This window comes from Heterocephalus glaber, unplaced genomic scaffold (genome assembly GCF_053883595.1).
Source record: "Heterocephalus glaber isolate CG9 unplaced genomic scaffold, H.glaber_assembly_v1.0 deba00000901, whole genome shotgun sequence".
NCBI classification, from domain to species: Eukaryota; Metazoa; Chordata; class Mammalia; order Rodentia; family Bathyergidae; genus Heterocephalus; species Heterocephalus glaber.
Genome location: NW_028258171.1, coordinates 4,963,742 through 4,986,636, shown reverse-complemented (window position 1 = coordinate 4,986,636; position 22,895 = coordinate 4,963,742). Strand labels below are relative to the sequence as shown.

The following is a 22,895-nucleotide window of genomic DNA, read 5'->3' as shown; positions in this document are numbered from 1 at the left end:
TTCTGTTGTGTCCATCACATTCCTTCTTTTTATATAAATATTGGCTTAATTTAGGCTTATCCATTCCTACTTTAATGCCACATTCATATTTGTTGTATTTATAGGAAAAATAACATTACATTTTAATTTGTAGGCCACCAGTTGAAGAGGAACAATACATGAAACATATAAATCTATAAATTCTGAATTTCAAACCCGATCATGATTGGATTAATCTCTCTTGCTTCCTGGTATTATAGTGATAATATTTTGCTCATAGAGGGATGCAAATCAGGGCATCCAAGAAGAAAGACTCTGGTAAGTTCATGTGATGATTTCTATACTTTGCCCTTCCCTTCAGGGAACCCTGTGCCATTAGTTGGTGTTTCTTCCTGCTAGGATGTTTGAGCATATTTTCTGATTTGTGGAATTTGGGCTTGGCTGCTTACTACGTTTAGGAGAATAAAACAAGTACCAATATTTCTCTTCCAATTCTGGAGTTCAAGATGCCCTGTACACTATTATCTGCCCTCCTACTCCTCCATCACTACCTTAAGAACATTCATGGACTAGCCTGTTGCTGCCAGAGAAACAATTATAGATAGAGAATAAGAAGGTGCAGAGTATTCATTGTGTCTTCATATGAAGAAGAGGTTTGGCCAGGCACATAGTAGAGCTATACAGTGAAACACAACTGCATAAACTAAATGGAGCTTGGAATAGATAGCTGAGAAATAAATATTTGTTTTTGTATATCCCTAGTTTAGAATTATTATTTTGTTAGTGCTAACCAGTAAAATCAATTATCATCTCAATCATAAAGCAAATGTAATAAATGACCATAGACTGGAAGTCTTTTTTATTTTTTGGAAGTCTTATAAATAACAGAAGTTTATTTCTCACAGTTCTGGAGCATGGAAATCTGAGACCAGAGTGTCAGCTTGATTCATCTTCCAAGATGCCCACTTCTGCTTCGTGTTTTACCCTCACCTGGTGGAAAACTTCGAGAATAAAATCAACAAAATAAAAATAAGCAAATCTAACTATTTCTCTTAACTGAATATAATAAAAATCATGTGACTAGCTCTTTTTTCATTGATTTTTTATCACCTAATTAACAGCAGAATTACTCTAGTGCATTATAGGAAATCTATGAATGCAAGCATATTTTCCTTCCTGGAGGAACTTTTAGGCACTGTTTCATTATTTTCAGGGCTAAAATGGAACCCCTACTAATCCTTACAGCCATCAACAGGAATAAAAACAAAACACTAGGCTGAGTGCCCAGGTAATTGTACTAGATGCTTTTTATCGTAGAGATCAGACTGGGAGAGGCTCAGCCAACATCATAAAAGTGGGAAATTGTGACTGTTTGAAGGCTGGTTAGCCATGCCTCAGTCGAATTGTCACTTTGTCCATGAAGAGTTTTATTGAACCACTTCCACCTTTGACACAAGCAGGCAGTCTTCCAGGGAGCTTAGTTTTGAAGTCCAAGGTTAAATTGATTTAAAATTATCTGGAATCCTTTCATGCTGAGTTCAGAAGACACTTGTTTCGCTAAGGAAAATACAGTCACATTGACAATGACATAGGCTTTGCAACACGTAACTATGGAAAAAATGTTTCTGACATAATTTTTTCAATTTTATTATGCCTTATTGCTTGAATCACACTATAAACATGTTTACATGCACTTTCCATACTATTATATTAATAATTATGACAACTAGGTAAGCACTAAAATGTTAAAGCAAATTTAAGCTTCTACTTATTTGTTAAAGCTGAGGAAGAAACTGTTTACAGTGGGGAAAAGGTAGCATTAGGATAAGGCCAAAAGCAAGATTAGTAAGACCACCACAATAGATAATCTAAGCCTGTCACAAACTCTGCTCTACAAAGGTAAGGCTGGACATGTTTATATTTCACATGGATACCCATCAGCTATCATTGTATATTGGGTAGTAATGACAAAAAAATATGAATATATTAGTTAATATGAATATCTGAGCAAATGTAATTCACATACATTAATTGTCATTACTATTTGTATGAAAGTATTAAGTTAATGAGAGACTAACTTCAGAAGAAAGATATTGTTTAAAATAAAATTTAATGTATACCAGAATTGAAATTGGGGCTTTTAATAAAACTAAATGGGTGGATGGTAGAAGGTTCAATGCAAAACATTTCATTATATTTCATTAATGCTATTTCATTATTCTAATTTTAAATGAATTTTTAATCTTATCTTTTGAAAACAATTTTTAGATACAAGATTTATACAAGGAGATTATAGATGTTACATTTAATTTAAGAAAAGCTACACTGAGATACATTCATTCTTCAGTTTCATTAATAATTAGTTGTAAAAGTTTTAAGATTCTGAGAAATACTTCAAAATATATATGTTAGTCTATGTCTTTATTCATATTTATTTATATTTTTATCTGAATCTGTACCTATATTCATTTATATAAACTTTTGTATGCATATGTGATACACATATTCATTTTTACGTAAAGCAATTAAATGATCTAAAATTGACACTAACTTATTTTATAAAATATTTCTATTTTCAGAGAAGCACCCTTATTTACATTGTTTCAAAACACTGTCAGGAATATTGTCACTTCCTTTAAAAAATAATTCTAGTTTTCAACCTATGACACTTTCTCTAAATCAAAGAATAATTTTGACCATTTTAAGTTTAAAAACTCCATCTCACACATATGTACTAGAATTAGTCTAAAGAATGTAACCTAGATATGGCAGTATTTTCCTAAACTTTATCTATTTTAAAAATAATTTTGCAATTTCTGAAAATACTGAGTGATTCCTTAAAGCATAGAATCAAAAGATTTTAAATTCTTAGAAAAAGATAAATACTCATTACATACATTGCATTTGAGTTTAAATTGACTGGTGAAAATAGCAATACTAAACATTTTGATTTCCAAAATCTGTAACCCTTGAGATAGGTAGTCTCTGGGGCTTTATAGGGCCAAATTATTTTTACAATAACACTAAAATATCATTTGCTTTTTAAAACATACATTTTCTTATAAATATGCAGAGTACAAAAAAGTTACTTATATGGTTTCTAATCAAATATTTCATTAAACATTGAACACACAACTTGTTGAGATTTGGTATATTATTCAATGAGAATTTTCACAATTATTTGAAAGAAATATTAAATAAATTTCCAACTATCTCTAAAAGACATAATTACTTCATATCCTTCAACCAAATTGTGTATCATTACAGGTTGGAAGCCAAAACAGACCTGACAATCAAGGTAACTTCCAACAAGAGAGGCATCAAAAAATATTCCCAAATAGTACAATAGTGATTCTTTTCTCATTTTTGTTTTAAAAAATGAACTTTTGAAAATTTATACATTTAATTATTTTATTTCCCTCTGATTCTCATGATTTTATATTATTATTTTAAAAAACCCATAAGGGATATCTGTTCTTTCATTTTCTTCTGACAAAAAGCAATATTTGTAATAAAAATATTTGTTAACAAAGAAAAATAGCAGTACTATTTTTAACCAAATGAAAGTTATTATTCTTGATTGTAAATGATGAATTTTTTCCTTTCCCAGTATATTTCAATACAAAAGGGATTAAAGTGATTATATTTCAATATAAACGCATAGACGCAGTGGAAATTTCTTCATGTGTGTGTGTGTGTGTGTGTGTGTGTTTCCTCACATATCTGTGGAGTTGCTGATATAGGGTTTGTTTCCATCCTCGAGCTTTGAGGAATCTCATTGTAATTAAACTACACCTAAAAGGAATCATTTAACTCATAAACATTTACATAAAGTTACAGCAAACTAACTTATGTCTATAATTATATTTATTATCTCCTTTTCCTATTCTGTAATTTTAGCAAAACATAATTATACACAAAACTGCAGGGTTAGAAAGTAAAAGGAACAGTACTTGAGACTATGGAGTTTATGAACTCTAATATGTAATCGTAAATTTGTTTAAATATTAGGTAAATTGTACCCACAAAATTTTTAGTCTAAGTATAATTTGTGCTCATTTAAAAATAATGATATTTATTCTCTTCTAAGTGCTTTATACAACAGAAAAAATGAGAAAATTAGCAACAAAGAAATTTAAATACGATTTCCCACTCTATTCAAAGTGTCCAGTGCATTATCTCTAAAAACATTTCATATGGGAAGTGACAAGCTGTTATTGCAGTGCTTGACCTGGTGTCACTTTAACTGTCAGAGGTGAGCTCCTGTGAAGCAGACACTTGTAATAGAAGATCTAACAAGAACCACAGTTGTGTGATCAGAGGATTTCCCTGTAGTCATATGGCTGAGATTTGACAATTCAACTTCAAAATTAGACCCTGAAATTTTGTAATTTTCAAAGCATAATACCACATGAATTTACCATTATATACATGTAGAGTAATACGTTGGTTCATGAGAGCTTTTGTTTGCAAACAACTCAGTTCAGAAACAAAAGTCTTCAGGAGAATTTTGCCTCTGTTCACCAACTCTACATTGGATGACAAAGAGGACCATGGCCGTCTCCTCCACACAAACACAAACACGGCCATCTTCCCCGAAATTCTAAACCAAACTAAGTTCATAAAATGACGTGCAACTTACTCTGAAAAATGTCCCAAAGACCCACACAGGAACTCCGTGTGTTATCTAGATTTAATAAAAAAGTAAAAGGAAGCAATTCTCAGAACCTGTAACATGGGTCTCAACATGATCTAGAACTTTAATTTGTTTGACGTGTTTCAGAAAATATTATAAAGGCAGAAACTGAATCAGACCTCACTGTAATTTGATGACGCCTGCACCCCATCATGCAGGAAGAACTCCAGAGTTTACCTGTGTCCTTCATTGTTCTGAGGCCTTTTCATCAGAGATACAGATCTCTTCTTTCTCAGCAGAAATTACTGCAGAAGAAATAATCAGCATTTTAAGAAATGTCAACTTCTTTTTTCTAGTTTCAGGGTCATCAGTTACCATCTTCACAAAAACAAAAACTGACATTTTTCTGTTTTGTTTTTAGAAAATAAATTCCTGTCATTTTGAAGTGAGCCAGGAGGTAGGGGGTTCTGTTACAACAAGGAAGCGGACTTGGGTCCTGGATCACAGAGTCAGGAGGACAAAGGTTGTCTAACGAAGTCACTGGAGAATGAACTTTTGACATTCTCACCAAGTCAGGAAGGGCACCAGGACTCTGGTCGGGGCGGGGGAGTTGGAAGTAATTTCGCCTGTAGCCCAAAGGCTTTAGCTGAATTGGAGTGGTGATAGATAAGTGATTCTAAGCATCTCTTTTCAGAGGGCCTTGGAAGAAGATTGGTTTTTTTCCTAGTAGCTACTTCCTTTCTCTGTTCTTATTTTTACTGACAGAATTGGATTTGCTAATACTGGACTTATCACCAGAAGAAAGGCTATGTTTTTAACAATTATTGAGGCAAAATGCAGGTTAACATGAAGTTAAATTTTTAAAATGAAAATAATAGATATATAGATTGATTTATAAAACTCAGGATTAAATCCGAGCCCTTTGGACTGAACTGCATTTCCAAACATTTTTTATTTTTATATTTTTTGAGAGATGGGTAAGTTGCCTAATCAGACTGGGGTAGAACTTTTAAGACTTTATTTCTTATTCAACAAAGTACTTATATTTAGATTGAGGTTGTCTATAACTGAGCAAAACAGTTTCATTTTAATAACACAAAAATAGTTGTTTAAATAGGTGAACTTCCCATAGGTTTTTTTAAACATATCTAGGCTCCAACATCAGAGGTTCTAAAAATCATTTCCTTTCTATTTTATAACAATAGATAACACATATAGCTTATGTTTGTGTCTTCGGAATATTATTCAAAGGTACTAATTGTGTTCAGGGTGGCTGTGCATAAGCTAAATATATATGTGGTACTTTGCTTTGAAAATCACAAATTTCTCAGCTTCCAATTTAGAAATTGAATTGCCAAATCTCAGCCATATGGCTTCTGCTAAAACCTCTGACTTCACACTGTGGTTCTCGCAAGAGCTTCTACTACAAGTGTCTGCTTCACAGGACCTCACCTCCGATAGTTAAAAGTGACACCAGGTCAAGCACTACAATAACAGTTGTCACTCTCCATATAAAATGTTATCATGTATAATGGACACTTTTAGCACATGGGATAATCATATGTCAATTTTCTGATTGCTAATTTTCTCATTGTGGTTATTTTTCTGTAGCATAAAACTTTTAGAGAAGAACAGACATTGTTATGCTTTACAGGACCAAATATTTTATGTAAACTATAGAAATTTGACTTTTGTTCCATAATATTTAGAGCTGAAGTCCAAAATAGTTTTTTAAGTGTACCCCTCTGAATCTCCTGGAAAATGAAGACTACATTGTTGTCCCTCACCCTCTCCCCCAAACACATTCATGAGCAAGCAAGGTAAGCTTTGTAACAAAATTGATACATCCATATTAATATTAAAATATATCATTTAACACCAAGACATATTTGAGAGTAAAGAAGCTGATTCTAAAACTTTAAAAAATGTAATTGAACCATATAATATATGGATTTTAAATATAGTACAGTTGAAACATAGCTTGACTATATAAAAGCAATACACGTTAATAGAACTTCAGGGGTTCTGCATTATAGAGGATGATTTAAATATACTTTCCATTAATTGGTAGATAAAGCAGATAATGATTAGAGAAACAGTTGAACAGTAGTGAATAAAATAACAAGTTTGCTCATGTCACCATGATCTGAAATAGTTGTGATTTTAGTAATTTTAGGTTGACCTACTTACAGATACATATGAAATATCCATGCATCTGTTATAATACCAGTCTCAGTAAACTTCACAGGTTATTTTAGACTACGCTTCCTGGCCAAAACGCAATTTAAATGGAAGTTATTTTCTAAACATATAGTGAAACCCAATAAATTAGCAAATTAAATATAATTTATTGAATAATGTAATGAATCATATCAAAATAAATTATAATTTATATTTAAAAATATTTAAAATCAAGAATAATGAAATGATTGTATATTAAACTATTTCATATCACAGAAGTGAGATTTCACACAATATTTATAGAAATAAATGGCTTTTAAAAGGAAGTGATTTAAATATTTTTAACCTAGTAAGCAAAATTTCTAACACAAAAGTGTGAGATGAATAATTGAAGATCATGTCAGGGTAAATTAAAGTTAATTTTTAGTAAAATAGAGGAAAAATCAATAAAATGGAAAAAAGCAAACAAAAAGACAATCAACAAAGTTATAAATTTGTTCTTTGAAAATCTATAAAGATAACATCACCTATAGTTAAAAGTATTGACAATACAAGACAAGCAAGCAAATGAAAAAGAATTATTTAATTAGTAATGAGGCAAATTCTTTTATCTCTTCAGTCACAATCAAGAAAGCTTCCACTGTAAATCAGGAAGATGATAAAATGATCTTACAGGCATACTTTTGAGATACTATGTGTTTGAGTGAGACCATCACAATAAAGTGAATATTGAAATTAAGCAAGTCACAAAGACTTTAGGGTTTTCCAATCCAATGCCTATAAAAGTTATGCTTACATTGTGCTATAATCTATTAAATGTTCAATAGCATTATTTCTAAAACATATGTGTACCTTATTTAAAAGACTTTATTCCAAAATATGCTAATAATTCTCTGATCCGTTAGCAAATGGTCACCATTTTTCTGCTGGGGTGTTTTGCTTCCCTGTTGCTAATGACTCTTGGATGGTCAGGGTGGTGATTTCTAAACACTGAGGTTGACAACAATGAAGTTTTATACATAGAGTTATTCTTTCTTCCAGGAAGATTTCTCTCTAGCATGTGATGAAATTTGACAGCATTTTGATCACAGAACAATTTCTTTCAGTGGAGTAGATCCTCCCAAACTCTTCAGCACTGCTGAGGTAAACTGGGCTTATGTAATATTGTAAGCTCTTTGCTGTCATTATCATCATGTTCACAGCTTCTTCACTGAAAGTAAAGAAACTACTTTCCTTGGTCATCCATAAGATGTAATATTGAAGCAATGGGCTCCACTTCCTTTTCTAGTTCCCTTTCTATTTCCACCATGTCTACACTCATTTTCTCTATTAAAATTTTGACTTCATAGAAATCATCTGTGAGATTGGAAGAAACTGTTTCCAAACTCTTGCTGATGTTGGTATTTTGAACCCCTCCATGAATCAAAAGTGTTCTTAATTGAATCAAGAATGATGAATTAGGTGCAGAGAACTTTTGATTTTCTTGCCCCAACCTATCAGAGGAATCAATATATATATGCAACAGAGACCTAATGGAAAAGTATCTCTTTAAACAATAGAAGTTGGAATTATTTTTTGATCCATGGATTACAGAATGGATGGTGTGTTAAGAATCATGAAAATGATAGCAATGTTGCTGTACATTTCCAAAAGACTTCATCAGTAATTAGGTGCAGTGTCAATGAGCAGGAATATTTTGAAGAAAATCCTATTTTTCTGAGCTATAGTTGTCAGCAGTGGGCATGTAACATTCCGCAAACTGCAATGAAACAGATGTGCTGCTAACCTTTGCTTTGTCCTTCTATTTATAGAGCACATGAAAAGTAGATTTAGTATAAGCATGAGGGGTTCCCCAGATTTTGGAAAGATAAGTGAACACTTGCTTGACCATAAACTCATTGGTTGCATTAGGCTTTAATTAGAAAATTAACATGTTCTTTGAAGCATTTGAAGCCAGACAGTGTCTTCTGCTCTCCAGTTATGAAAGTCCTATATATCGTCTTCTTCCACTACAAGAATCTTTTGTCTACACTGAATAACTGTAATTGTGTAGTTACAGTTATCAGTTATCTTAGGTAGATCTTCTGGAGCTTTTACACCAGCACTTCTACTTTTCTTTTCACTTTTATATTACGGAAATGGCTTCTTGCCTTAAATATCAAGAACCAACCTCTGCTAGCTTCAAATTCTGATTTAGAGTGAACCAAGTCTGATGAAGGATGTGGTCAAGTTCTTTTATGAAAGGCTAGTTACCATTTATCTCAAGAATATGCATCTAATTGGTTTGATCTGTTTGGATACATAATAAGGTGAGATCTGCCTGCAAATTCTTTAATGTAGTATCACACTGTGGTTTAATGTTTACTCACTAAAAATATTCATTGTCTCCTTTTTACCTTTGTGGGAAGTTGTTGTTTTTTTTTCCTATTGGAAGGAAACTGTTTATAATTGTATTTTCCCCATCAACCCTGGTGTTGAGGACTGCATGTCTAACATTTTCTGAATTGAACAAACCATCTTCAGGTGTGTGGGCATTCTATGCTCAGGTAGAAGGTCATCAAGATAGTTTGCTAATGCTATATTTCCTTGAAAATATGACCTAAGTAGAGATGAAAATGCTGTCCCAAAAAGCCTATCCTGGAACTACCTGCCATTACAGATTAGCCAGTAAGCAAGAGAAGAGTGATATTGGCCATCACCACTGTAATGACCAGGTACAAGTATATAGACCTGAAGTGTATTTTCCAGCTAGGTCTTATTTTCAGGGAAATACAGTAGCTCACAATTCACTGGCATGTACCTGAGTGCATAAATCTAAATCCTTATGTTAACATACTTTGCTGTCTTTTTCATGCTGAGTCTCTAAACTCAAATTGGGGAAAATATGGTAGGATGGCAAAGAATGTCTACTAATCAAATCTGAACAGCAGCTGTTTAGCTTTGTCACAATATTTTTTTAAAAAGAAGTAATTAAAAACTTCTATTACAGCATCATTTAGAATTCTTTATAATGGTCAGGTCAATGCACTAGACAATGTGGGAAAGATAAGTCCTACGAAGGATAAATATTCTTACTTTCTCCTAATTCTAATGGAATAGAGATTACTGCGCAATATAAGGTTGCTCTACTTTATATGCCAGTCAGAGTGTCTGCAGAGCTACTTGGATGAGAACTCCTAGTTAAGTGAGTATGCAAGTCCAGGACATGTTACAAGGAGTGAATGACAACTTTTCATAAAATTCAAGGACACACAAAAATAAGTAACTATTTTTAGGCTTAAGGGTAAAAGAAATAAATCAAACACTAATATCCACACAGTGACCAATTTTTAGATCCTCTCTGTTCATTATTTTATATACCATATGCCCTCTTTTGAGAGGAAGTTGAGGGGTTGAGCAGAAGACAAAAGGAAATGAAATTAATGTGTAATGTTCTAGCTCCTGCGTTTTGTGGAGGATGCACAGGAAAGACTAAATAAGTGATTATTTATTAATAATAAATGATTCACATGTAAATCAGTGATGGAATATTTTATAATTATATTAAAATATAAATTAGGATTAGTCAACTTTATATTCTTAATACACAAAGATAAACAAAGAAACAAAAATATCCCCCTAATGACATGTCCAAAACAAATGAGTCCCTAACAAATATAAGGAAAACTTAATACCTCTATGTTTATTTTTTTCATTAAAAGAGCAGCTCAAACCAATATACTAGAGCAGTTTTAAGACAAAGAAAGACATTTCAAGAAGATACATTACATACTTGTAAAAACCGGTGATAATGAACCGTGCTTTTCATGTCCTCCCAATTTGACTGGTGCAGCAATGATCATCCACATTCTTCTATCAAGTCAGCTATCAGAACAATAAAAAAAATCTGCATATTATCCCAAACATATACTGCTAAAAGTATGAGTGAATACAAATCTACACACACACACACACACACACACACACACACAGTCATATGGTATATAAAATGGTGAGCAGAGAAGACAAAACTTGGGAAAGACCACACGGCTGTCTAGAAGAATAGCTAAATTCTGATTCATTACCTGGTATACTGCTGTCTATGCATGATTCATTCCCAAAGCAAAGTCCAAAGTCAATTTTGATACAACTAAGTCTATACGTAAAGTATCAGGAGACATGTAATCTAAACTATTAACAGTGGGGACCATTCATGTGAGCTCAAAAGGATCTATTTTTATACTACTTTTACTTACCACTTTTATTATTTCAAAAAAACATTTGGAGACGATCATCTGATCTTTAAAGAAAACAACATGGAAGTGCAAGGACCCGAGTTCAATCCCCAGTACCAAAAAATAAATAAATAAAATTTAAAAAAAAGAAAACAATATGGAGTTATTCACACACAATATTCATGATAGTTTATGTGATTCGATCATTAGCTGATAAATATTCTCTAATAATCAGAATGATAATCACTCAAATTGATATATTAATATACACAAAATTTAACAGAAAATGTTAAGTGTGTATATGGATATATATTTTTAAACGTATGTCAAAAATGGACTTGCTACATATAAGCAAATTAAAGTTAATAATGTAAAGATTATAACAATAAAACCACTAAGAAATTGTCAAATCTACTAAATTTTTCAGATTTAATTGTATTACTTTTCTCAGGTAGTTTATTGTCTCCCAAAATGATTTATTTTACTTCTAAAATATATACTGACTCCACCGTTAACTCTTTATTTTTACTCTTACCTCTCAAGGTCATACATTATATCATATCTAAACTGAAACTCTATTTTCAAAGTCAATTTTGTCCTTAAAGTATTCACAGAAATCTCAACACTTTTTTTTTTTTTAATGTTCAACACAGACTATTAGTTTCTTGGTTAAAATCTTCACTGGGTCCCCAAATAATTTCCAATGACAATTCTCATTCTTTCTTCTCTCTCTCTCTCTCTCTCTCTCTCTCTCTCTCTCTCTCTCTCATCTATGGTGCTGATCATGGAACTCAGGACTTTATATGTGAAAGACAAGTCCTTCACTGCTAAGATATACCCCCCTCTCTACTATTTATCATGTTTCCAAATTTCTACATAATTGCATCTAAGGGTTACTTCTACGGTTTCATACTGATAGGAAATCATATTGATGAGATCTACTATAGTCTTTTTTAATTCCTTGAACCTACTAAATGTTATTTTTGTTGGGGACCTTTTGGAAGATAGTTCTTGTACATGGAAGGTTTTCCTTTTCCTAGCTCTATGACTGGGTTATTCTTGGATTTCATGTCTTAGTCCCAGGACTTAGTATGATTCATAACCATTTTAATTAAATGTTCCAGTCCTGTTTGTCTCTTCATTTTTGTTTTCAAAACTCTCTGACTTCTCTCTTTATTTCCTTTCTTTAGTTGTTTATTGTTTAATTGCCATCATTCATCTTCCATAAAAATTAAGAACCTGGAACCAAAGAACATCTGTCATATATTTTACTAATGCTATGACCCAAATAACAGTGAATGGATCATTAAAACTTTTAATTAATATTTGATAAACAAATAAATAAATGCCCAAAGAGAGAATCAAAACTAACATGACCTTAAAAATAAAACAATTGAAAATGCCTTGAATATTCTCTAAAACATCCTTGGAGGAAAACTTACTGCACTTAGCAGTCTAATAAAAATAATCAAATTAATATTTCATTATTGATATTGAAAATGGAAGGAAATATTTGAAGAAAATCAACTAATAAGTGTTGAGAAATTTTTTAGTTAAATCATGAAAAATAATAAATAAAACAATAGTATTTTAACAAAACAGAAACAACCTCGCTATTTTAATAAAAATGTTTGTTGAAACCCAAATGAAAATTAAAAGTTGTAATCGAAGGCAAGTAAAGATGAACTTTTTTAAAAGAGCAGATAAGCATAACTCCATACTAAACTATGACATTAACAATGGAAATATTTTCCTAGAAATATATATTATCTCAAAATCTACATAGTATTGTTTCTTTGTTTCAAAAACCACTCTAGCTGGGCAGAGCACCTCATATGTATAAATCTAGAAATTAGGAGAGTAGGGCAGGAGGATCATCAGGAGTTTGAGGACAGTCTGGACTACACAGAGAGACCTTTTATCATATAAAACAACAATAACAAAAACTTTGAAAAAAATATGTGAAGCATTGGAAAATAGTATCACCCACAGATGTGGGTGAATTTCTTTGCTTAGTTTTTATGCCATATGTAACTTTAATTTAACTGGCCCTCATATGAATTAAAGGAATGATGTCTAATTTTTCTTTGTTAAGGGTTAGTGAAATCATAGAAACCTCTTGATATATTTTGGTGTACAATAGGCATTCATTTGATGTTAGATCTTATTCAAGTTATAATTATTACAATCATATTTTCTCAATGCATTACTTTTAATAGGTAATAAGATGCAACATCTTAGGTGAGCTGTTATGAATTTTCAAGGAACAAATATCACTGCCATAAATGATTTAGTTATTTTTATTATGGATCTAAAACATTAATAAATGAAGACAAGCATCCAGCTAGAATGGATACAATTGGTAAATGAGAATAGTATTTTTCTTATCTCGATGAAAGTGGGCAGGGTATTTTTTTGAAATATATACTTGTTTTTTATTCTCCCTTTCAATTTCTTAGTGGGAGCATTTATTTCCTTGCCCCAGAAGAAATAATGACCTGCTAGGTGGAACACTAAAAGCCTGTGCACAATAGCTCAGGTTTCTTATTTCTACACAACTTGATGTCCCTGGGGATATTTTGATAATATAGAAGGGAAGTGAATGACATTAAAATATGTGAGAAAGAAAGAGTGGGGAGATTAACTAAGGCTTTCTGTAGGTACATGGTAAAAAGTATGGGCATCACATTCCCTGAAGACACACCACGATGGAAATGATTATCCAGCGCAATGCTGGAGTGTTGCTGTCAGTCAACCTCGAGCATGGACTCCCTCACTCCCACTGTTGGCAAAAATTTAGGTCTAAGTTTGGTTCATAAGAAGAACCAAAATGGTCCAGAAGCATTACTTAATATTCTTTAATTCTCATGCAACACACATTGGGTGAACAAAACATAGTAATTACAGATGGATTTTCCTAATAGGCCACTAGTACATAGGTACTGAGCCATATTAGTGTGATTTCAAAAGTGTAGCTTTTATGTTATATCTCTTGAAGGCTGAATTAAGAGAGTAAAATTCAAACTTAGAGAATTCAATATTTTTAATATAATAACCTATTATTTAAATATATAAAGGACAAAGATAAGCTTAAATGTTGCAAGGACAAATTTGACAGTATTTAACATTTCTCCTGCGAATGGAATTTTGCTTTTCTTGGTGCCTCATCTTAATTTTCTTCTTTTAACTGGATAATAAAGAGGAGGAGCCCAGCAGATCCACCAGATCTGATGAGATCCCTCAGTACTGCCTGAGATGGAAATGACTCCAATCCAGCTAGAGACCACCTGGACCCATGACCGTCACTTCTCTGGGCCTGGGATCAGAAATGATATGGGCTCCAAACTTTGATGTTGCTCCCTGCTTTTTCAAAGCATCTATTAAAAATCCTATGATCTAAATGTCTTGACTTTCAAGTACTCAATTGACATAAATATGGAGGTGGAAAAGGAAGAAAGAACATAGATGAAATACAAACTCCTCAAGCTAACCTGCCATATATTCTGCAACAGAGATATCATGCCGAGGGCTGGTTGATTAGAGCAAACATTTTAGATTCAGTGATCCAGCAGCCCTGAGGAGACTAGAAAAAGAGCTGCCAATTCCAAAATGGGCACTTCCACTGCTTGGCTTCTCTGATTACTTGAAGTCATATTTCCAAAATTTTAATCTCAGCACAATATGTTGTTTCTCCTGCCTCTGTTATGTATATAAGGTAGAGCTTTTCTTAATCTTCCCATTGTTGTCTGGGGCCTCATGAAGGAGGAACCACAAAAAGTACCATTTTTTTGCTTGGTTTAGGCAATGAAAAAAAACCCTGGCTATCCCAGCGCAGCTGCTTCACAAAGCTGTTGATGTGCAGTATAAAAATTGATCCAAGTACTTTGCTCTCCATCTGTCCCATGGCTTGCTCTTGCTCCTGCAATTAGAGGGTGTTAGCTGGCTCCGGCCAGTAGCTCCCCTTTTGTTTTCTCAGTAAGCAGAACTGTGTGCTGATACATTGCCCCTAATCAGTCCCGGCTCTGGCTCTCTGCATTGGACCAGGAAGGAGAAAAACACCAAAACGAAACAAAAACAGCTTCTGGCCTGTGAAGTGTACTTATCTGTATTTTCTTATATTTTATGTACAGGCAGATTCTTTTTGTTCTTTAGTGATTTCAATGTACATGTAACTGGGGCAGAGGAGAGAAGAGTGTGAGATCCCTGCCCCAAAATTGTGTGCCACCTTTGTTATCAACATAGCTCATTGTTCAAAAGAATATTTTAGCCAGTCAATCCCTGATCATTTCTTCGAGCACTGCATCCCTTACACAGGGAGCATGAGCTGGACAACAGGTTAACTATAAGCTCAATTCTATCTTTATTTCCTATAGTTAACAGCTCACATTGACACCTTATCCATATTTCATGAATGCTCAATTGTTAAATGATTGATAAATCAATTAAGTTATAAATACAGAAGCGTAAGTGTGGGAAAATGATAAATAGGATGCAAAAATCTTGTGGACAGGAAACCATTAAATATGATGCAACCAGAATGGCACTTAATTGGAAGAAAATGCAAATGTAGAGGCAAGTGACAAAAATATATTTTAAATATATTTGTGGTATAGGTTAATTTTTCCACCTAAATGACTTTAACACTAAGTGGTTGTGTCTCATCTATCAAAAGCAGGCAAGCTTTTAAGATATGAGGAGAAAGAACTGCTTGGACAATGCTCATTATCAACTGTTTGCCCCTCTAATTTATTCCTGGAGGCTCATGCTGGAAAGAATTATTTCTGGTGTGTATTAACAACTGCATCTCAAGAAACTGTGGCTATTGTAATGCAGATGCAAACCTGAGTCAGCACCTTTCAGTTCTAACAGGAAATATTTTTTTTTATCGTGTCTGTGTTTATCTTCTCCCCTTGGAGCAGCTAAGGGATACACACACTTTCTATTAGCTACAAAAAGAGAAGACTCTTAGTGCCTGAGCTTAGTAACAAAGAAGTCTGCAATTCTAGGAAAGAAGAGGAAAAAGCAGAAAGAAAACCCAAGATGCTTGCTCTAGTTTCCCACAGAAGCATACAACTTGTGTTCATTTTTTCATGAAAGGAGACAGGAGTACATTTTCCTATGTGCAGTCTCTGGAGGCAGAAATATAAATCTGGCAGATCAATAGGAAAGTCACAGCAAGGAAAAGGGCTGCAGACCTGCTATATACTAGTTGATGATATTAGATCACATTTTAATTTCACAGACTTTCATTTAAAAAAGAAAAAGTTATCATAGTAGTGTCTCATCTAGTTTAAATTTCGTTTATTGTGCTAGTTTTGTTCTATATTCCATGAGATACAATAATATGCAAAGACAAATAAAAATAGAAACACAATATTTTATTCCAATTAGGATGTTTGGCATATATAAAATGTAGCATACATATTCCCAGTAGATAGGGTTTTATGAAAACTTTACCAGTTGATATATGTTCAATAAGCAGCAATTGCTTTTCATTAGTGCATAATGCAATTCTACTTAAATTCAGCAATATGAAATTTTAAAAATCTCAGATAATTAGATTACTTACAAGTAATTTTTATACTGAAATTCAGTCTTCTGAATGAGACAGAAAAGGAAAGAGTGAGAGATTACTGCACAAAACTATTACATTTGTTTTACTAAGCTGCATGATTGTTTTAAATAGTATATTGGCCATACATAAGTTTATATATGGCTATAAAAATGAATATGTTACTATTGCATATTAAAACATTTGCAATACATAAAACTTTAGTTTATCTTTTGATTTTTAAACAAAATTAGAAATTTTTCATGTGTCCCAAAGTAAAAATATAGTGGGTCCGAGACACGCTATCAAGTGATAAATCCATCCTGCCTGCTAGAGAACCACACGAGTAATCTCCTCTTAATTTGTGAGCCCTTAGAAACTTCATGAGAAATAAAATGGTTTTATTGGGAAAATATTTGTACAATCATAAAACAGGGGAGTTTTTAAAAATTCTACTTTTAAATAAAAACTAGTGAATTTTTTCTTACAAGTGCAAAATACGAAGAAAAAATAGATCAAAACAAAAACCTTAAATTTTTTATGAGATTGGAGTTTTCTGTTTCCTTGAGGATATTTTCTCCTGCAGAAGAACTACCGAAAGAGTTTAATTTGTAAACCCTGTAATCTTGGGGTGGGAGATGTCCCAAAACATAACATTTCCTACAATTTTATTATTTCAACTCTCCCTGAAGCTACAGGTTGTTTTGTAAGAAAGTTTGTCTCCTTTAATTTTGTAAACGTTTGAGGGATTTCAGACTGTGGAGAAGTATATCTAGAATCTGCAGGTCAAACTCACAGAGCTGGTTGTATTTGTAAATAAATTTTTATGGGAAAACTGTCACATCTGTTCATTGGTGACTCTTTATGGCCATCTTCACTCTCCTGCAAGGACACAAATAGTTGGAACAGAGAGTTTATTGGCCTACAGGGCCTAAATACTTTTAATGTGGAACATCCCAGGAAGATAGATCTTTGTATTAAACCAAGATTAATAATTCTGTATTGAATGTAATTTATTCATGTGGAAATCGAACAGCATAATGCCTAAAGAATTCTATGGTGGGCCAGGGATTTAGCTCAGTGGTTCTGCCGCCTGCCTCGCAAGCGCAAGTACCCGAGTTCTATCCCCGGTACGAAAAACAAAACAAAACAAAAAGAATTCTATGAAGACTAACTTTAATGTATTAATAAATGTGTTCTTTCTCCCATCCAAATCTAATAACTAATAGATAATCATCTATGTCCCTAAGGATCACAACATACTACTTTATTCTAGCTTTGATACAATTGTTTGCTTATTCTTATTTTTTATTTATACTGAAATATAAATATAAAAGTTCCTATACAATGCCAAAGATCTTCAAATGGTATCACTTAAACTGTTTAAAGAGTCATTCCTCCCAATATTTCATAGGTTACTAGAGTTTATTTAAATATTTGAAATGCAGCATGAAAACCAGATCACATATTTTTCTGAGAAAATGTAGATTTCGAACCTTACAAATTTTACCTTTATCAACCAAGACCCACATACATGTATTTACTAGGAGGACTTAAATTCAATATTTTCTGGACTATAGAATAGTTTGGGTGATGTTAAATATAAAGATGTGTTTTTCTCCACTATCAATTTTAATAGAAAATTAATTTAAAGTCAAGAATACTTTTATCTACAATAGGAAACCTTGCAAATCACAGCTTAATATATGACAGCACTTACTGTTTACTCAAGAGGTGGAAAGACAAGCAGTCAAGGGCTTTCGTATGTCAGCCGAACCCCAGCTGTTCCAAGCCTTCTGCTCTTTCCAACTCAGAGTGTCCCACTTGCTTTTTATAGCAGTTGCAATTTGTCAACCATAACCCAAGATATAATCTGTTATCATTAGTATACTAAATTTAAAGAGACAGAGGCCAATGTTTTTGGTGTTGTAGGTTTTCTTAATGAGAGTTTCTTGGAACCTCAATATGTATCCCCTTTCTTTGACTCTTTGCTAACCACATGGCAGTCCCCAGCTGAGGGTGGCTAGCCAAAACTTTCTCTGATAAAAGTGAATATATTTGGGGGCTGGGGATTTAGCTCAGTGATTCTGCCACCTGACTTGCAAGCACAAGGTCCCAAGTTCAAGCCCTGGTGCCAAAAAAAAAAGGGGGAATATATTTCATATACCTGACTTAGACTGGTAATGGTGATCTTTAGAATTTGGACCAATTGATGACCTAAATACATTAGTGTTCTGTTAAAACAACAGATGTTTAATAGAGGAAGGCTCCATAGCTACAAGTAATCAATATACTGCACTCAGAAAAGAATGCAATAATAAAACATACAATTTTTATTTCCTTTAGAGCTTCACTATTGAACACTATAATGATTGGTGAAATTTAAGATTTAAAAACTGAGGCTGACATTTCCATCAATAGAATATTTTCATACATTACATTTTAAAATATATCATACAATTACCTTCAAAGCCCTTTAATGGATGATAACATTAATACATACTGTATGCACTATTCTTCAGTTCTGACTTTGAAAAGCAAATAAGTACTTAAATGTTTTTTACTTTGTTACTTTGACTAATTAAAAAAATCCCGGACAATTTATATACAAAACAAATATTAATCATGTATTAAACATGAATTTTAATGCCAGGTGAGAAAGAGTAAGTCTTGCATTTTTGAATTTTTAAAATCATTTTTCCTCTGTTGCTAAATAAATTTAGTCAGCAAATAATGACTTCACTAGAAGATAAAGTAATGAATATTTCTTTCAAATATATTGTTGAAATTTTCATCAGCTTTCAAGTAGCATCACATTTTGGCTGAAAGCCCAGATACTTCTTAAGGTTGTAGTCAATAAAATCAGTTCAACATGGCGAGTAAGGATGGAGGGTAAGGGAAGAATCAAATGCTTTGATATTCTTAACTTTGTAAATTGCCTTTGTAAATTAATCTGGCTAACTACAGCGCAATGATAATTTTTAAATTGTTTAATCATCATTATCAGCAGTATGAAAATATAACTTCTAAAGGAAAATATTTTAAGGTGGGGTGAGAAGAAGTAGGAAAGAAGATAATTAGCAGCATCTCAGGTAAGTTCTCCGTGTCCCCGGATGATCACACAAAGGCCTGCAATGAGTACCGAACTCTTGCTTGGGATGATGAAGCCACTTACATCAGGGAAATAGGGAACTATCAGAGTTCATCTTACGGAGCTTATTTTCCATTTGGGTTAATTTATCTCTGATAAGCCAGACTCCCCTGTGGGAACAAGAGAATAAGCTTAGCACACAGTGGCTAAAGCAGAAGCACACATTTTAACCACAGTATAGAATATGATTAAATGGGTTCCCCAGGGATAGAATGACTCATAGGTTTTCTTAACCCAAAACTGCACACTTGAGCTCTGAAGCGTCTATGTGAGTATGAGACTTTAACGAATCTGTTTCTACTTTTTGTCCCTAAATCTCTTTATAAATGTGTTCTCAAAAAAAAAAAAAGAATTTTTTAATAAATAACTCTTAGGGAGTTGTCATAGAATGCAAAACATTAGAATAGAAAATAGACAAGAAAATGTTAAGTTCAGCTGAGTTTCCTACTCAAAAGACAAATCAGAGCTGCAAATAAGAAAACCAACTTCCTAGCTCATCTAATGTTATATTTCTTACTATATTAACCCTTGTCCATTTATCCTAGAAGAAGCATCTTAATCCAAACCAAAATGCAAAATTTTAGAATTAGTTAATATTCTGTGTTAAACAAAGTTAAATAAATCAAACCTAAGATCCAAAGTATGGAAAATACTAACCCTTTTCCCCTTTCTAGTAAGAATGAAAGTGGTTCTCAGTTCTGTGGGTTACATAAATCGAATTCCTCTCAGAAATAATGTATGACTAATGGTTCATATAATTAACCCTTATGGATGGATTTGTTAGTTGAAATTATCTTATTAACTTTTAATTGAGAATTGAAGGCTACACATTTCTCACCTAGCAAATCGGGAGCTATAGGAGTCACTGCACTATCAAGGTTAAGTCAGAAGACAGAAACTGCACCCGTTATGTTCACAGAATAAATTTAAAATAATTAGAAAAGGGCTGGGGATTTAGCTCAGTGGTTCTGCCGCCTACCTTGAAGGCAAAGGACCCAAGTTCGATTCCCAGTACCAAAAATAATAATAATAATAAAATAAAATAATTAGCAGAAATGGCACAGAAAAGATGGACTTGAAGACATTATGCACAGTGAAATAAGACTGACAAATGGATCATTATTACACGATTCCTACAATAATCAAATTCATAGGGACGGAAAATGAAATAGTAGTTACCACTAATCAGAGGAAAGGAAAAGTAGAGACAATGCTTTAAGGCAAAGCAAGCCCCAGTTTTGAAGGAAAACATTCTGGTTATGTCTTCACAACATGAATGTACACAAGACATTAAATGTCACACTTGAGCCAGGCATGGTGATGCATCCCTGTCATCCCAGTACTCAAGAGGCTGAGGCAGGAGGATCACCACAGGTTGGAGTCCAGAGTGGATTACATAGTGAGTTTAAGTCGAACCTGAACTACCCTGTCTCAAAAAACAAAAATAAATAAAATTATACAATTGAAATTAAGTCATGAATATTGTGTTGTATACGTTTTACCGCAAACCAATAAACAAAATTGTAGTTGTCTAGAATGTGAGAAAAAAGAAACAAACACTGTCATAGTAGAGAAATAGAAATTGTCGGAAGCAGCAGTCAAGTGATAGGGGATAGGGTAGGGGGTGGAATGACTGTCATTTAGTATTTTAGACAGGCTTTGACAAAGGGTGCTGCTCAGCCTTCACTGATCATTAGAAACAAGGATCCGGGAGCCTGGAATCTGAGGAATCCCATAGAGCAGGCGTCAATCTCACTGAGAGGACAATATCATCTTTAGTGGATTTGTTGAACCCATAAATTCTATCTAATGTTGCTGGTAAAACACAATGTTGTTGTTTCCATGAGGAGCAACCATAGTGAGAATAAGGCAGCAAAGAAAAGAAATCAGTTCCTACTTCTTCCACTGGGCGTCCAGTCTTTCTATAGTATGCTGCTGTTGTTGTTTTCCTTTTTGTACAGTATATGCTTGCAGTACATGCAGTTTACACTCATCTTGGGGAGTGGGTAAATGTACATAACACAGTTTGTTTCTTTTTGTAATCCTCTTCTCCTTCCCTCCCTCCTCCAAATCCCCTTTCTCCACTTTGTTCTTGTTGATATCATTGATTCTATCTTGTTTATGACATAAAATATTTACATTCATTGAGGTTATTAGGTTCCTGACTGTGACATATCTTTATTCTACTTATTTTCCCTTCCCTTCTCTCTCATTTTCCTGGACCCCTCCCCATTTGCAAAAGATCCATCCCCTTGTCTGCTTATATCCATCCTGTATTATGGTCTTTGTATTTTGCGTTACTTAAATGAGAGATATTATATGGTATTTAAGCTTATGTGTCTGATTTAGTTCACTTAACATTTTCTGGTGCATCCAATTTCTTTCAAATTTGTCCTTATGTATAGCTGAGTAGTATTCCATCATGTATAGAAAACACATTTTCTTTATCCAATCACCTATTGATGGGTTCATAATAGCTTAATCCTGGAAGTAGCCTGTAAACCCAGCATGTATTTCAGCTGAGCCTGTGGGATCCAGCTGGACAACAAAAAACACAGCATCACAGAGCAGAGCACAGAGGGACAGAAAGGGAGAGGCGAGTCCACAGCTTCTTGCTTCCACCAACACCAAATTGATAAAAAACACTAACATAGAAGCACATATACAACATGTGCTCATTAAATATTTGGTGAATTAGTGTATATTTAGTGAATAGTAAATTCTATTCCAGGACCTTACTATGTTAATGACCTTTTATTGGTTCACACTCCAGAGAAAACATGAAGAATATGATTTAGGACATCCAAGAGTTTGTGATTAAATTAGGAAAAAATGGCTTTATGTATTTTATAGTTTTGTGTATAAATTTTAAATTACACAAACTTTCTTGTAAGAAATACCTCCTAAAATATCATCAGTAGGCTGAAATGTAACCCTCCTTTTTCTATTGCATTTTTAATCATGAATTTTTCAGTGTCTCCAATTCCTACAAAAAAACCACCCCCCAGCTCATTGTCATGACTTTTAAGATCCCTGTGAGCAGTTTGCAGATGTGGGGAACCAGGGATCTTTACATCTGGACACATTCTAAGGGAAGTCTTCATTTGATTAAACCAGTTTGAACCAACTTTAAAAACATCCTGAAATAAGTAAAACCAATTCATAGACATCCACTGATGTCCA

The 22,895-nt window shown here is 33.2% G+C and overlaps 1 long non-coding RNA gene across 1 annotated transcript; it reads right to left on the bottom strand.

Moving 5' to 3' along the window:
- Window positions 1–811: 811 nt before the first annotated feature.
- Window positions 812–18,411, bottom strand: LOC110350395 (uncharacterized). Its single transcript, XR_002396937.2, has 5 exons — window positions 18,282–18,411; window positions 10,569–10,660; window positions 4,853–4,920; window positions 4,622–4,666; window positions 812–980 (listed from the first exon to the last, which is right to left on the bottom strand). It is a non-coding gene; the product is annotated as an uncharacterized LOC110350395 (long non-coding RNA).
- Window positions 18,412–22,895: the final 4,484 nt, after the last annotated feature.